A 15273-nucleotide genomic window follows, 5' to 3' on the forward strand; every position below is an offset into this window, starting at 1 on the left:
ACTCATGCTTCAATTGGCAAATGATGTACAGATTAATGTTTGATGAGAGCTGATAATATTAACATGATCTCTGAAGAGGCAAGAGTGAAACATGCTAAGCACGAAAACAATCTTTGAACTGCTGCTCAGCAGGGCTGAGAGTGGGGCTTTCCAAAAGTGAGCATTTTTAACTCACAGCCTGCCACTGGCAGCTTTGGCAAGAACAGTGGGGACTGTGAAAGAGAGGAAGGCCATCCCCACGCCTAGGGGACTGTCTTTGGCTTGAGACTTTGACTTGAGACCTCTCTCACAGGTTTCTTTGGTGATCAGCTGCCCAGCACCATACTAGAGATTCAGCAGTACCCTGGAATGGCTACAGGAGTATTCCAAGAATGAATGCACTAAAGGACAAGCCCAGCTCTTCTCCTAGCCCTAGATACAGTCATTGCAGGGCAGACTCGGGTCAGGGAACAGGAATGCAGACAAAAGTTTGCATTATGCTAAGCTCAGCTGAGTCTGACAGTTTTACAGGAACTAGCCCTCAAAGCTATACTGTGGCTACTCTGCAAGAAAAGCAGAGTTTGATTGGGTCATGGGAGAGCCAGTGCTTCTGGAAAACATCTTCTCCTTGATGCAGACTACTTGCAAGCAGTCCAGAACCTTAGTGCCATTCCAAGTCTAACGTGTTGACCTGACTAAAGCAGGACAGAGATTCACAAGGCTAACCTAGTTTGATTTCTAATTTAAAAAACCAGCCAAACAAAACATCACACCACCAAAACTCAAAGCAGCAATATCAAAACCAACTCCTTCGGTAAAACATCCAAAGCCTGTCTTAAGGCTGATGTTGATGATCATTTGGTCCCAAAGGCTGAGCAAGATGACCCCTACAACTGGGCTGGGGCCCCCTTACAGAGAACACAGTCCTTGCACAAAGGCTGTGCCATGACAAACGTGGCTACACACATGGACTTCATTTGAGTTCTGTGGCTGAGCTGGAGTTGAAGCTGCAGATTCATCTGGCTTGTATCACCTGTGCCAGAAGGTCTGCAACCCCTGGCAGCCACATCTGCAGCCACACAACAGACGTCCCTTCATCACGTGAAACAGCAGCTTGGACACCAGAATATCCATGTAAATAAAATACAGCATAACTGTACCAATGTCTTGCTTTCCCCCTTTTTTTTTTTTTTTTAATTAGGGTTAGGAAAGAAAGAAGGAAAATCTTTACAGCTTAGTTATTTGGGCCCTGAGATATTTTCCATTAAGTATGTCAATACAGATTCCAGATTCAGGCCAGGCTTAGATTGCAACAACTCCACAGACTTCAGAAGCAAGACTCCGCTTCAGGTAAGCAAAGCGGAATTATGCCCAGCATTTGGAGACAGCGACTACTACAGAAACAATCCAAAAAATTCATACCCATCCAAAATGACCCAATAAAAAACTTAGAAATCCCTTAAACAGGCACTGCTGAATTTAGCCATGGTATATGCCAATTGCATGCTCTTCCTTCTCCACCTTGCTTTCAACCAGAGGTTACTGCTCCTGTAATAGGAGTGGAAAAATACTGCTCTTTTATGTAGTCTTCACAGGCAGCTTATGACAGAAATATAAGGCTGTATGCAAGAATATAAGGCTATAAAAGATTACAGCAAACCCTGCCAGTTCTTACCTGTCAGAGCTCTTGAAGAAAACTACGAAGGCCACACTTTGAAATTTATTTTAGCACTATTTTACAGGCTGTCATAAAGTTTATGAAGGACTCAGTGCTTAGTGTCTCACCACCCAGCATGGACACCTGCTAAATAAGGGCAAACTGTGTTGTAAAGGTTTGCATAAAATGACAAACTGCATTAAAAGCTTGAAATTCTCTTCAGAGGAAGCTAAATATAAGTCAATATATCTTAGAAGAAAAGCATGGAGATAGGGGAGGCAATTGATGGTGGAAGGCGAGAGGGCACTTTTTACTTCTTTTTGGCTGTGAGGCTCTCACCTGAGAACTGGTTTTGACATCTAAAGATATTTTTTCCAGAGTGCACATCAGCTAACAGTCACTTCTAGAACAGGCCAGCGTGTGAAACACCTTGAGAAGCTAACATGGTATCAATAAGCCATATGCTCTCCTTAAATGGCCACAATGGGAGTCCCTTTTACACAACAGGAGAAATTATCATGGATATTGAAAGGCTGAACAATTATTTCATTTACTCTGAAGAGAAACATTAGTAGTACCATTTTTGGCCCTGTGTTAAACTAAGTACAGCATTGAAGATCTATGGCGACAGGTAATACAAACCAAATCACAGTCCCAAATGGTCTGAAATCCATTTGCAATATTCCTCTGCAAGAATGCAAGTTTCAGAGTTCAAAACATGACTGCATGACTTTATTGATATTCTTCATCTTCATAATGTAAATAAAACTGAAAATTCTTGCTCTCAAATGCACAACAAAATATAATTTCTATTCCCACTATGCATTGTTATAAATGCACCTGTATAAATTGCTAAAACATTCCCAGCAAAGCTTTTATAAAATTCTTAAAGACTGGTTCTTCACAGGTCTTCAAACTGCATTGAAATCCTTAATTTCCAAATGTTTTTCTGTATATATTTCAGTTTTGAAAAAAAAAAACCAAAAACCCAGGTAAACAGTAAGCTGCAATTATGCTTTGCTTTTACAATATCTCTAGCAGTTCTAATCAGGAAAATGCAGATATTGGATGCTCTTGCCAAGTTTAAACAGTTTTACACTTTACATATCTATTCTCTGATAACTGCTGAAATAATATTCTTTAGTAACTAACTCACCAAATTCCACATGTTATCACCCTCAACAACAGCATTTTCTTAGGCACACTAACTTCTTTTTTGCAATAATGAAGTGAGTCTGGAGAGAAGAAATACACAAATGCACACTATGAAAAGGCATAAAAATTCCAACAAACATTAGCCACACAATTTTCGTAAAAAAATGAGCAATTGAAATACAGGAGGCAAGATTTCTACTGTGTGTTTGCATTTTGCTTTTTCCACTTACTACAGAAACAAACTGTTCTGTGGCTCTTCACCCATTACACTTGCAAAACCCAAAGCCATTTGTAGAGGAAAATCAGCAGAGCAGCTGTCAACAGAAGAGTAAATGTGATGGTCCTGGTGCCAGCACCCAAGCAAAATACTGACTTTGGAACTCCAGCAACCTGACAAGCCTGTGAAAGCTCACTGCAACCTTTAGTTGTAAGGTTTCACGTTAGGATTTAATCTCCAATTGATCACACATGTCAGAAAAGCGTGGGATTGCTGTTAGTGCTTAGGAATACAGCATCTTGTGCACAGAGAGAGGGCAGTACCTGGTCAGAGTCTGTTACTTCTTCAGGAAAGAGGTCTGAGCAGGAGTAAAGATGCAAGTCTTTTGCTGTCTCTACACAGGGGACATCTTCCATTCTGACTACCAGCTACTACATCTCAGTGCCCACTCTTCTGGGCACCTGACAGAAACAGCCCAGGCTTTGCATTGTAATGTTTCTTTCTAAAGCTGGAATTTCAAGCATTTACAGTTTCAGGGCATAGCTTTATGAGCTCTTCGCCAATAAAAGAATTTTTTTTGTTTGGTTTTAGACTGCTCCCCAGTACAACCCTTGCTGACTTCTTTTAAAAAAGCACAAAACTGTGTCTGTGCTCCTCTGGTGGCACTAGTTTGTCATCAGTCCTCAATAAACTAGCAAGTGTCATCCATGAAGTGAGCTGGGGAAGCAGCATCATCCTGTGCTCTCCTGTGCAATGCTGCAGCACACTACTAAAAATAGCTGCTGCCTTTCACTCCAGAGATGGAAGCTTCCTGAGAACAAGGCATTTCTGTGCTCGGGGTGCACTCACAATATGCGGCACACTGATATATCACCACTTGTCCATATGTAAAGGGAATAGAATTGCAATATTTCCCCAAACAGAAAGCTGTCCCAGCCACACAGCAAGTGTGTTTCTAGTAAACACTCTTCGGCCTCCGCCCCACAGGCTTGAGCAGTTGCATTTAAACTCATGTTTTTTTAATTTTATTTCCACAACTGCCAAAGCAGTTCCATGTTTCTGCTAATCTTTTTTGAAATAGAAGAAAGTGAAAAATGTTTCAGGAGAAATTTTGGAACATCTTCAGATTATTTTTTTTAAAAAACATATTTTGTTTAAGTAGAAGCAAACAACAAGTTTTTGATCTCAGCTCTCACATACAAATCTGGACCATTCCACATTTAGATGGAAAAATGGAATCAATCTATTTCTGAACAGAACTGGCTCTGGGCAAGGATAGGCAAAGCATGAAAGTTGCTCACTCAGAAGAGGGCAGAAGCTGGAGAGACGTTCCCTGGGCAAAGGGAAAGGATGCACTGAATCAAGGGATGGAAGAAGTGATCACAAAGGGTTCAAATATGGAAACGGGACTATGAACCAGCCTGGGAGTCTGAAGAAATTTGCTGTTGAGCAGAGAAGCAAAACTGTGGCAAGCTTCCCTAGAAGCTCTGACAATTTTGCATTAAACATCTGCTAAAACGGTATTTGACCACCGTGCCAAAAGGACATCTCTGATGTGTGGCTCCCAGGAAGGACAGACTGCATTTGGCAAAGCAAAGCCACTCTCTGCCCCATGCTTCTGCCAGACACAGGAGATGAGGAGTGCTGGCTCCACCTCACTGCACAGCCAGTCTCCCAGCAGCACAGAAATGCCACCAGGAACTAGTAGCTCCTTACCTCACCATTTCTGCCTGCCAAGAAAGCATGAGAGCCCGGTGCTTTGCCTGTTCAAATTCAGGAAAAAGGTGTTTGAAGAGCTTTGCTCAGCACAGCCAGCATTCTGTGAACAGTGGCAGAGCTCTAATTAACTGCACAGACTTCATCTCAGCAAAATGTTTTAAAAGAAATTTTAAAAGTACATGAATACTCCCAGTTAATCCATAAGGCAAAGAGCTGAATCACAGACTCTGACAAGGCAGTCCCTGGAAAGCAGATAGATATGTCATACACTCCATTTCTCATTCCAGGAGCATCCCAAGTCCAATGTGAGCAGGCAGCTTTATATGCATATAAGTCGAAAGGAGAATGCCAGTTTCCAGCACCCAGGAGGAATGTTCAAATCTGGAGTCTAATTAACTTCACAAATCTCCTTCACCCCTGGTGTAGTAAAGTTACAAAAGAAGATTGGCTTGACTGCATGCCAGACATGTAGATTCCAAACAACGGCATTTCCCCTGAGTCCTTCCATGAAGCCCAAACTGCAGTCAGGACAAGCAAGGACACCAGCTCATCCAGGCTTCAGGGCTGTCCATCAGCCTGGGTCACTTCAGAGCCTGGTGGTGCTCTCTTGGAACTGCACTTTTCCAGGAGCAGAGCTGACCTGTCCCACCAAAGGAGCTCTAGCATCACTTCACAACAGAGCAAGGTGATGTCTAGAACATTCCCAGTCCGTTCCAGCAACTACAAGTGCTTGAGATCACAGGCCAATTTCATTCCCTTCAAAATAACTTGCCCCTAACCACAGTCTTATCCTAGGGATGAGGTGAAGCTATCTGTACATCCACACTTCCTTCTCCATTAGCATAGCATCTCATGTAGCTTGTACCCAGGACTGGAGAAATATTGCCAAGAGATCCTCTTGTTACTTATCCTTCCAACCACACATGTGGGCACATCTGCAGGTTGGTGATTGAGAGCAGCCCTGCAGAGAAAGACTTGGGGGTAATGGTTGAGGAAAAACTCACATGAGTGCAGTGTGTGCTCACAGCCCAGGAACCCAATGGAATCCTGGGCTGCATCCAAAGGAGAATGGCCAGCAGGGTGAGGGAGGGGATTCTGCCCCTCTGCTCTGCTGAGGACCTCACCAAGAGTGCTGCATCCAGCTATGGGGTCCCTGAAATAAGAAGGACATGGAACTGCTGGAGCAAGTCCACAAAGTTGATAAGAGGACTGCCCTTTGAAGGCTGAGAACGTTGAGGCTGTTCAGCCTGGGTAAGAGAAGGTTGTGTGGATACCTTCCAGTATTTGAAGTGGATCTACAGGGAAGCCAAAGAAGGAACTGTAGTGATAGAACAAGGACTAATGGGTACAAATTGAAAGAGAGAGAATTTAGATTAGAGATTAGGAAGAAATTCTTCACTGTGAGAATGGCAAGGCCCTGGAACAAGTTACCCAGAGAAACTGTGGATGCCCCAACCCTGACTGTGTTTGAGGCCAGGTTAGATAAGGCCTTGGGAAACCTGATCTAGTGGGAGGCATCCCTGTCCATGGCAGGGGTACTTGGACTAAATAATCCTTAAGGTCCCCTCCAAACCTTAACATTCTATGATTCTAAGAGCATTCCCTATTCTGATAGGAGTTTGGTTTGCCCCTGTGTAGGGGTCTGCACTTCCAGCTTCCTGTATTCCCTTAGGAAAGTGTATTTCAGCTTAGTTCAACAGTTAAAGAGGAAAAACTTGGCAATTTCTACTGTACCTTTGAGAACTTACTCATTGGCTTAAAATCTGATGTCAAACCTGGCATCGAGTGATCCAGGTAAAATGGTATGGTTCTGAAAAGGCCTGGGGAAAAGGCCAACTCAGCCCAAACTGATGCCAACTATTCCCAACCCACCCAATTAATGTGCACTGAATATTTTTGGAGAACAGATGCCACTACGAGTTATTTCATACCTGCATGGTGTGAAGTCTGCAAGGACTCTTCAGTGGCAGAAACACAAGCTTTCACAGAAAACACTGACATCCACCAATTCAGATAGGATCTCATTGTGACCAGTAGACATACTCAAAAGACTCATAGGCAGTTTCAGCAAGATGGAAAAGGCCTGGTGTATCCAGACTGAAAGCAAATTGATCTAAAATAGCCATGAGGAGCTTTCATCGAGATCAGCTTGAGAGAGGAGCAGGAATTTTTTGCTGTTGCTTGGGAGGGGGAAAAGAATACAGAGAGAAGCAAATCTAGTTCAGATAAGCACCACCCTTAAGATTTGTGAAGTTTTTTCCCTAGTTGGATGGGAGAGAAAAAGCTCTTGTACCCCTCAGGCAAGCTGTGTTCTTCAGAGAATTGGATGCAAGGTTGGACACAACATAGAGGTTCTGAACACCATGAAAATCAGTCCTTCAAAATTTACAGTAAAATACCCCCACCTACACACACACCATTAGTACTTCACCATATTATAACTAAAATCACAAGAAGCCAGTCTGAATCCTTGTTCAAGAGAGCAACTGGGTAAAAGTTGCCTTGAACATTACATCCCTTGCTCTCAACTAAGTAGCACAGTTCCTGACTCTACTAGTAACTAATAAGGAGAATTAACTTTTATTTTGCTGGACAGGAAGATAAGCAGCAAGTTTTAACAGAAATTCCCATTTTCTATTTGTCAGCCTTTTCTTAAACTGTTCCATGTTCATGAGAAACTTACAACTCCAAAGAGAACACTTAAATCACCCCGACTCCTAGTAGCAATTCAAGCAGGGTTTCAGTGCTATTCACTTGAATAGCATTCAGTCAGTCAGGGAAGCTGAAACAATAACATATGTGAAACAGCTTGAATCTTGAGGATATGATCTATACAGAATTAGTTAACAGAATTTTTTTCTTTAAACCCACACACTCACCATAACATTCATTTAGTAAATCTGAATAAGAACTGCATTCAAGAGAACACAATCTGCATGTGAACATTCTGTGAAGAGAAAGAATGAATTCCATGAATCAATAATTTGCTTCAATTGTCTTGGTTCTGTTTACTATCTACGCTATGTTTGATGAGTCTTAACTTATTAATGTTGGACATCCTCTGTTTGAAATCTCTGTATAAGACTCCAAGTGAACACAGTCTGTGTTTACTTTGACTTCACAGATAATTCAGCATCTGCTGAAGAGTTTTCAGACTGCAATGGACTTTATTAACTCTGTTGTCTTAAGTTCAGAAAAAAAATCTCTGCATCATGTCAATTTGAGGCTAGAGGCCCTTAATTCAGTATCTCTTATTTTGCAAAAAAATATTTTTTATATTATGTTGATATCATATATAGTATTGGAGTTAACATTAACATACTAATGATGACATACGTGCTATTACCATTACAATGTTGGCATGTTGATTTTTAATATTGACAGAGCTGCCCAAAATATCTACTGTTTACAACATTTGTTCTAGCTAAAGAGATTTGGTAGCATTTGCTAATCAACTGCAACCACTTCCCACCCATAAAACTGATGCAAATAAGGGGAAAAAAACAGCTAGAGGGATCCAAAGACATAAACACTTTTACTTATAACTCTGTAAAGAGAAATCCCTCTCTCTCTCTCTCCATATGGCTTTCTCTTGGCTCTTAATCATCTTTTCATTGGCTTCCAGCTGGCTGTCTCACTATCAAGACCAACTTGCTATGCCAAAGTCAGGCTCAGAAAGATGAGAGCTGCAGAGTGGCATGACTGGATGCAGCAGTTTTTACTAGGGGCAAGTCTAGCATAAAGGGTGCATAGCAGGGTCACTTCACTTGCCTGAGCCAAGCAGGCACTGCTGTGTTCCCAAAACACAGCAGCAGGTCTATGTTCACACTTTTTAGTAGCAGGAGCAAAGAACAGCTACTACAATTGAAGCTACAGGGAAATTCTGCAGGCAGAAGTGTAATTACCTGAGTGGGAATTCTGGCAGAAAACCCAGACCTCTTTCTCTCCTTAAATAGAAACAAATACTGTGCAGTCACCATGGAGAGATTACGTACAGCATTTGGATCACATACAGCACTGAAATACAACACACACACAAGAGAGCCAGCCATGGAGCTGGTTTAGCAAGGCACAACCAAGTCAGGTCTCCACTGACTACAGCCACCATTTTAGCCATCATCCCAGTCTTACAAATATTAAGCTATCTGTCAAAATTCATGCTCTGCGGTAAAGGTCAGCTCTGCAAGCTCTTTGGTCCGTCTGGGAGGACCTAGAGCCTGACATGACATGCATGAGACAGAGATGGAAGCACTCATATTGATCTACCACTACCCAGGTAAGATTTTAAATTAAGAATAGAAGAAAACCACAGGGAAAGAAGCATCCTATAGTGCCTGCGTGTGAAGGCCTGTTTGGATTTAGCTAAGCAGCCAGTCACTCAAGTGCAGCAGTTCTTGTACAGTCTGCAGAGGCTTTGACTTGCAAAAATTCTTTGTTTTGGTCCATGTTTGCTGGACTTTGGTTTCCAGTCATCCCATGCATTCAGGCCTACCTCCTCATCTCTCTCTCTAGCCATTCCTTCTGATCATTCCACAAGCCAGCTCATTTTTTTTGCCTACATCCCCCAACAGCCCCTGACTCAATCCCAGCTTCAGCCCCCCTCTCCTGGGGTGGACTTTTCCCCCTCTACTCCATCACCCATGTCCCCAGGCTTCCTCCTTGGGGTTGTGATAGCAGCCCAGGGGGAGTCACCAGAGCACAGGGAAAATGAGCACCCTTTTCCTTCTTCAGGCACAGTATGGGCTGCAGTTTTGCAGTCTTTTTGGCTTCAAACTCCCCTGCAAATGACTACTTGTGCTCACCAGTTGTCAGGACACTTCCTCTTTAGCCACCTATTTATTCACTCCTGTTTTCAAAGAGAAATATGGCTACTCAGAGTCCCTGAAAAATCCACCATCACTTTCTATTCTTCAAAGTCAGCAGGACTGTTACCAGACTTAGAATCTCAGAAATTTGCCCCTCCCTTTCAAACGAGCCAACCTTTGCTTCGTTAATAACTGCAGTCAGCTTCCAAACCTTAGAAGAATGTTTTTTATCTGCATATATGTCAGGGTGGTGATACTAAATGGGAAATCGTTCACTTAGCAGGACTGGCAAAGCCTTGCTATGTATCAGAAATGCCATTCCATGGAGAGTACTTTTCTCCCCTCTCTGCAGCAGCTCACTAATTTAGGTGCATAAATCAGAGACAGCTGATAAAGTCACAGATACCAGGATGTCCTGCCTCCCATTTAGTTTTCCCAAGCATCCTGCAGCCATCAAACAGCTTCAGATTTGGAAGTTTTGAAAACAACTCTCCTCATTTTAAAATAATCATACATTTCAATTTCCTCCACATACCACTAGCAATTATAGAAACAGCTATCTGATTTTGTAGTGATTATTCCCCAGCATGCACATCCCTATGACTGGCTTTTGTTTTTTTTCCTCACAAGACAAAGCATGGAGAGACCTGCACTTTTTTCCCCTTTTCCACCATTACTGGTCTTCTCACAGCTCCACTTTTTCTCCAGTTTCCATATTGTGCTTCACATAGGTTCCATTCCATGGGTTTTCTTAAAGGGAAATATCTTAATTTGTATTTATGAAAATCTGCTATTTTTTCACATAGCACACATCCTGCTGCCTTGACTGTAGTGAGACTTGCTTATTTTTAATGTTACATATTAATGAAAAGCTGCTAGAATGAGAGAAAGGATTTTCTATCATCAGTCAGCATCAGCATGAGAGCAGTCTGCTCTTGAAAGCCTCTAGCTCTGATTGTTCAAAAACACACTGTTCACCATGTCAGTTGAATCTTGTGCGTCAGATATTAAAAGTTCAGGCTCCAAGTGCACAAATCCTGTTGAGATCTGAGAAAGTTCTTTGCCATAAATATTAATGAGGGCCAATTTCATGCCACTTGTTACATCCCATGTACACTTACTTCTTCAAACTATCCCTTGTCTTGTCTTTTATGTGCCAATAATCAATTTGTAAAGCATAAATCATAAAGCTTACCTAGTTTTTGATTATGCTACAGCCTATGATTTAGCATTTAATCAATTTTCTTACTTTGATAAGTGACGTTATTTCCATTTTATCATCTTATCTGTGTTTGAAGGAACAAATAAAAGTCACCTCTTTGAAAGATTAAAATTCCATCTATTATTTACTTAAAACCAAGTTTTAGAACTGCACCATCACAGTAAGCATTTAATCAGAAATGCAAACAAGAAGCTCAACCTGTACATCCTGTTCTGCCCTACATCAAGCATCAATCACATTTCAGCATAACCTCGTGCAATCGGCAAACATCTGCTAAAGAGAAAACAGAACAAAATACCCACACACCAAAAGGTTACTTGACTTGCATTCTGTGTGAATGCAGACTGAGCACGAGAGTCAAGTCCCTGTTGATCAGGGATGGGGAAAGAACAGGATGTTTTGGCAGACAGCTGTTTCTCGAGAGCCGGCAGGTGCGCGTTTGAGCTCGCCCTGCAGCGCCAGGAGCCCGGCACAGAAGGCACAGCCCCACACACGCTCCGGGCTCGGCAGAGGCGCTGCCCTGAGAGAACCTGGAGCCCTGAGGAACCTTAGGGCAGTGCTTTGCACAGTCAGGCAGGGCGCACTGGGGCAGGGAAGATCACTTCGGGCTCCCTGCCATGCAAATGAGTTTATTCAGCTTTCCAGGCAGAGCAGCTGAGAGCTTGGACTGGAGACAAGAGCAATGCAGAAGGCTGCCTGCAGCCAGCCGGCCAGAGCCATAGCTTAGGCTGGAGTCACACTGTCTCAGCACTGGGGTTCATTGGATTCTGAAAGTCCACTGGCCGTACTATTTAAAAGAGACATCAGTCATGTAAACATCTCAGTTTCTCATAAATACACAGAAAATATGACAAGTTTTAAAGAAATGTTGCCACAAGTCGGAGTAAGGTCATAAAGTGACATTCATTTGTTACCAGGGTCCCAGGAAGTGAAAGAAAAAAAAATCTCCATTGTTACTAACAATTACTTGAGCTTTTGCTCCCCTTCAAAAGGTTTTGAATCCTTAGTTCATACAAAGAGTCTGTTTCATGTAAATATTTGGGGGAAAAATATTCTCTTTCTTCTAACTATAACTAGCTGATGATGTCAGCACAAGTGACCCAAGACATGATCTTCAACTGACAGCACTGACTTAACATTTCTCTGCTGTCTTTTAGAACAACCTCTTGAAAGCATAAACTATGGCTGCTTTTTTCTTTTTTTAAATCTCCTACAGACATCTACTTCTAAGGATGTGAACAGGCTCAAACAGTAATCAAGAAATTGTACAATGATCTCAAAGGATGCTTAAAACATTCTCCCTAGCCTGTCCCTGTCTCCCAATGACATTTTCTTCCATTTAGAAGCTTGCCTTACTACCTGAAATTCCAGATTTAGAACTGATCTTTTTCCATGGCTAATGGTGTTGAAGTATACTTAACAAATTTGACCAGCCATTGAAATGTGTGTTTTTACAGGACAGTATCTTCATCCAGCAGCTTGAGTTCCCACAGGAGGTTCACTAACACCCTGAATGCCCTATAGAGACTTGGGACTCCAAGACCAGCATCCCAGCTCCACAGATGAAACATACTCCCTCTCATCTTCTGAGAGGAGTGTCTGGACAAGGACAATGATGTCTGTATGCCAGGACATAAGTAGAAAGCTTTCTGTGGAATTATTTATTGTAGAAACAGGCCCTGGCAACGGTTAGACTCCATGGTGATAACAAATAACCAGGCTCTCAAGGAAGAGAATTGGACCTTCCTACTCCCTGGACTTGCAGCAAGGAGCAGATGGTCACAATTTCACCATGGGCCACAATATTCCTACCCAGGCTGCAGTGGCAGAGCTGCCTTCTGAGGGCCTACAGAACCACCAGGGAGCCAAAAGCCAAGTGGTGACCTCTTCCCCGTGGACTCTGTCTGAAATACATTAGGATTGCCTTAGCACAAGAGTGTACCAGGAGGACATGGGCACACAGAGACATCATCTTGCTGATGTTGGGGGTGGCTCTGGTTCTGTCAGGGAGCTCTTAAGGAAAAAGGCTATCACTCACTCAACTCAATGCAATCTTTCTGCTACAGGGAAAGCAGATTCACCATTTGGCCACAGGCATGATCTGATTTCATTGCACCTGAAAAGTTGATTTTCACAGTCTGTCCCACTTGCCTCATTAAAGATACAATTATAGACACTTATCTCCCACACCAGTGATGAATTACAACACTGCAGCAAGGTGGATTTTGCCTCAAAAAGTTATTTTGAGGTAGGGGGCTTGTATAGATGCAAATATTATGTATGCAAGATATATATGTGAAGCTTTCAAAGTTGAGTTGGCTTAAGCCCAAACATACAGAGAAGAGAGAAATTACACTGAGGCTCTAATCCTCCATTATTAAGAGGTTCAAAGCTATTGCTTAGAAGGTGCACAGGCTAACACCTTACCAAGTGCTAATTTAAAACTCAGTTTTAAATTTCTAACCAACGTTCTGCACACAGAAGGCCCTTAAAGTACTGAAACAATACTCTCAATAGAGTAAAATGGATTGTGGCCACATTTAAGCTTAAAGTTATGCTTTGTTTTGAAATTTGAAAATAGAAAATTTATTTTGAAACGGTCCAAGAGACCTTCACTGACCATCCACCTGTGACAGAACATGGATAAGTTATCAGGAATGCCTCTGTCTTCCACTGTACTCTGAACCTCACAATTCTATAGGACTACTCTGGAGAGCCCTTACATGTTTAGAAGCCCAAGGAGCTTTTCACATTTGTCTCTTCATCTTGCTGTAGACTAGCAATGACAGCATTGATGGAATAGAGACAGACGCTCACAGGTAAGGGTAAAGGGACTTCAAAGGATGGAGCCAAACTTGAATATGAGAAAGAGAGGAAATCTTCCCCAAGGAACCACCATGAAGATTTACTTCTTTTCAGATAACCCAAGCACAGGTGAACAATAACAGAAGTTCATAACAGCTTCAGAAACACAGACCTAGGAGGAAATAATCTTGAAGGTCGATTGCTACAGCCAACTTCCACACTAGGAATCGTTCCTGCTGCGACACCATGCAGACTGAGCTCTTTGCCTGGTTAAAGCCGTGCCACAGTAACAGAGTAGCTGATGATGATGATGATGTTGTTCTTCTGCATGATTCAACCCTCACTACCAGAAGAGGAAGCAGGGTCAATGCTTTTCTTGGAAGATGCCCAGAACAGACCAAGGGAACAAACCCAGCCTTGTCCCCAGGGAGGGGCACAAGGGGACCCTCTCTAGCTGGGATTACAGTACATTGGGAAGGGAGGTTGCCCACAGGAGGGCTCTCAGTCTGGTGTTACAATGAGCCAGTTTGTACCACAGCCAATACAATACCCTGACAGGCAGCAGTAGAGAGAGTATTTCTCTCTTTATGAAGAAATATGTTTATTTCTTCACATATGCAACCAGAGATTGCAAGGCCGGGTATAATATGAAAAAAATAAAAACTCCAAAAATCATCATGGCATCGAGCAAATGTGTGCAAAGAACTTTTTCTTTCAAATGCAAGTGAGCACTTAAACCCAAACTTTTCTATAATCTTAGGATACCATTTCAGTAAGAGGTGCTAATGGAGAAGCAGGACTATTTTTTGGTTTATCTGAGCCCCCGTATTTCAAAGTTTAACTCTTGTATTTTTCAAGTGCTGTGAACATCTTATGGTTCACAAACATGCTAAATGGAATATCTACAGTGATTATTTACTCTCTACAATACACAAATGCTGTAATAAAGTATTTCAAATAGAACACAAAAAGAGTAATTAGTGGTGTTTGCTAATCATTAAAAAAGACTTAACTCCCAATACCACAGAAGGATGTAATGAAAGGATTTCATTTTATATTGAACAAAATTATTTGCTTGTTCTGAAACAGTTTCATTTAATTTTAACCTTGCTTTCCTCCCACTTTCTAAAGGATAACTTCACAGGAAATTTCTAAACAGAAAGTTTTGAGATCATGCTTCAATCTTCTTTTTCCAACACCAAAAAAAGACATACCATACCAAGACACTTCAACCACATTTTTCTCCTGAATGGATTAGTAAAAGCAATACAAATTCACATCACTTGTCAGCGTTGCCCACTCATCCTGCTTTTATTTTTTACCAGGGTGCATTTTGCTGTATACTGGTTTCTGACATTTGCATGTTCTGACTGACAGCTGAACCCCAGTGCTTTTTGGGTAACTGGCTTGGTTATTTTAGGAGCAGAGTCAGCTACAGGGTGGTAGATGTTCTGTATTTTTGTTTCACAACTGAAAAATAAGACAACGTTGTCATACTCACTCTGCTTATGAAGACTGGCAGATGTCAAATATCTGCAATTTTGATTTGGTCCAAGCATTTTTCATACAAGACCTCTCACTTCTGCCAGTAGAGACTGGGCAGATGGTAGAACTGTCAGCTGAGGGCTTCAAAACACGATGGGTCTTGGCCCTAAAGTTGCTCATTGTTTATTCATGTCTAATATATGGAAACTAAACAGATCCTCGGAAGAGT

The 15273-nt window shown here is 42.0% G+C and overlaps 1 protein-coding gene across 2 annotated transcripts in view; it reads right to left on the bottom strand.

Annotated features, from left to right (window-relative positions):
- The window catches only part of ATXN1 (ataxin 1), a 334709-nt gene that overhangs the window by 312926 nt on the left and 6510 nt on the right, over positions 1-15273 (bottom strand). The gene's annotated exons all lie outside the window — the stretch shown is intronic.

The sequence above is a fragment of the Zonotrichia leucophrys genome, chromosome 2 (assembly GCF_028769735.1).
Source record: "Zonotrichia leucophrys gambelii isolate GWCS_2022_RI chromosome 2, RI_Zleu_2.0, whole genome shotgun sequence".
NCBI lineage: Eukaryota > Metazoa > Chordata > Aves > Passeriformes > Passerellidae > Zonotrichia > Zonotrichia leucophrys.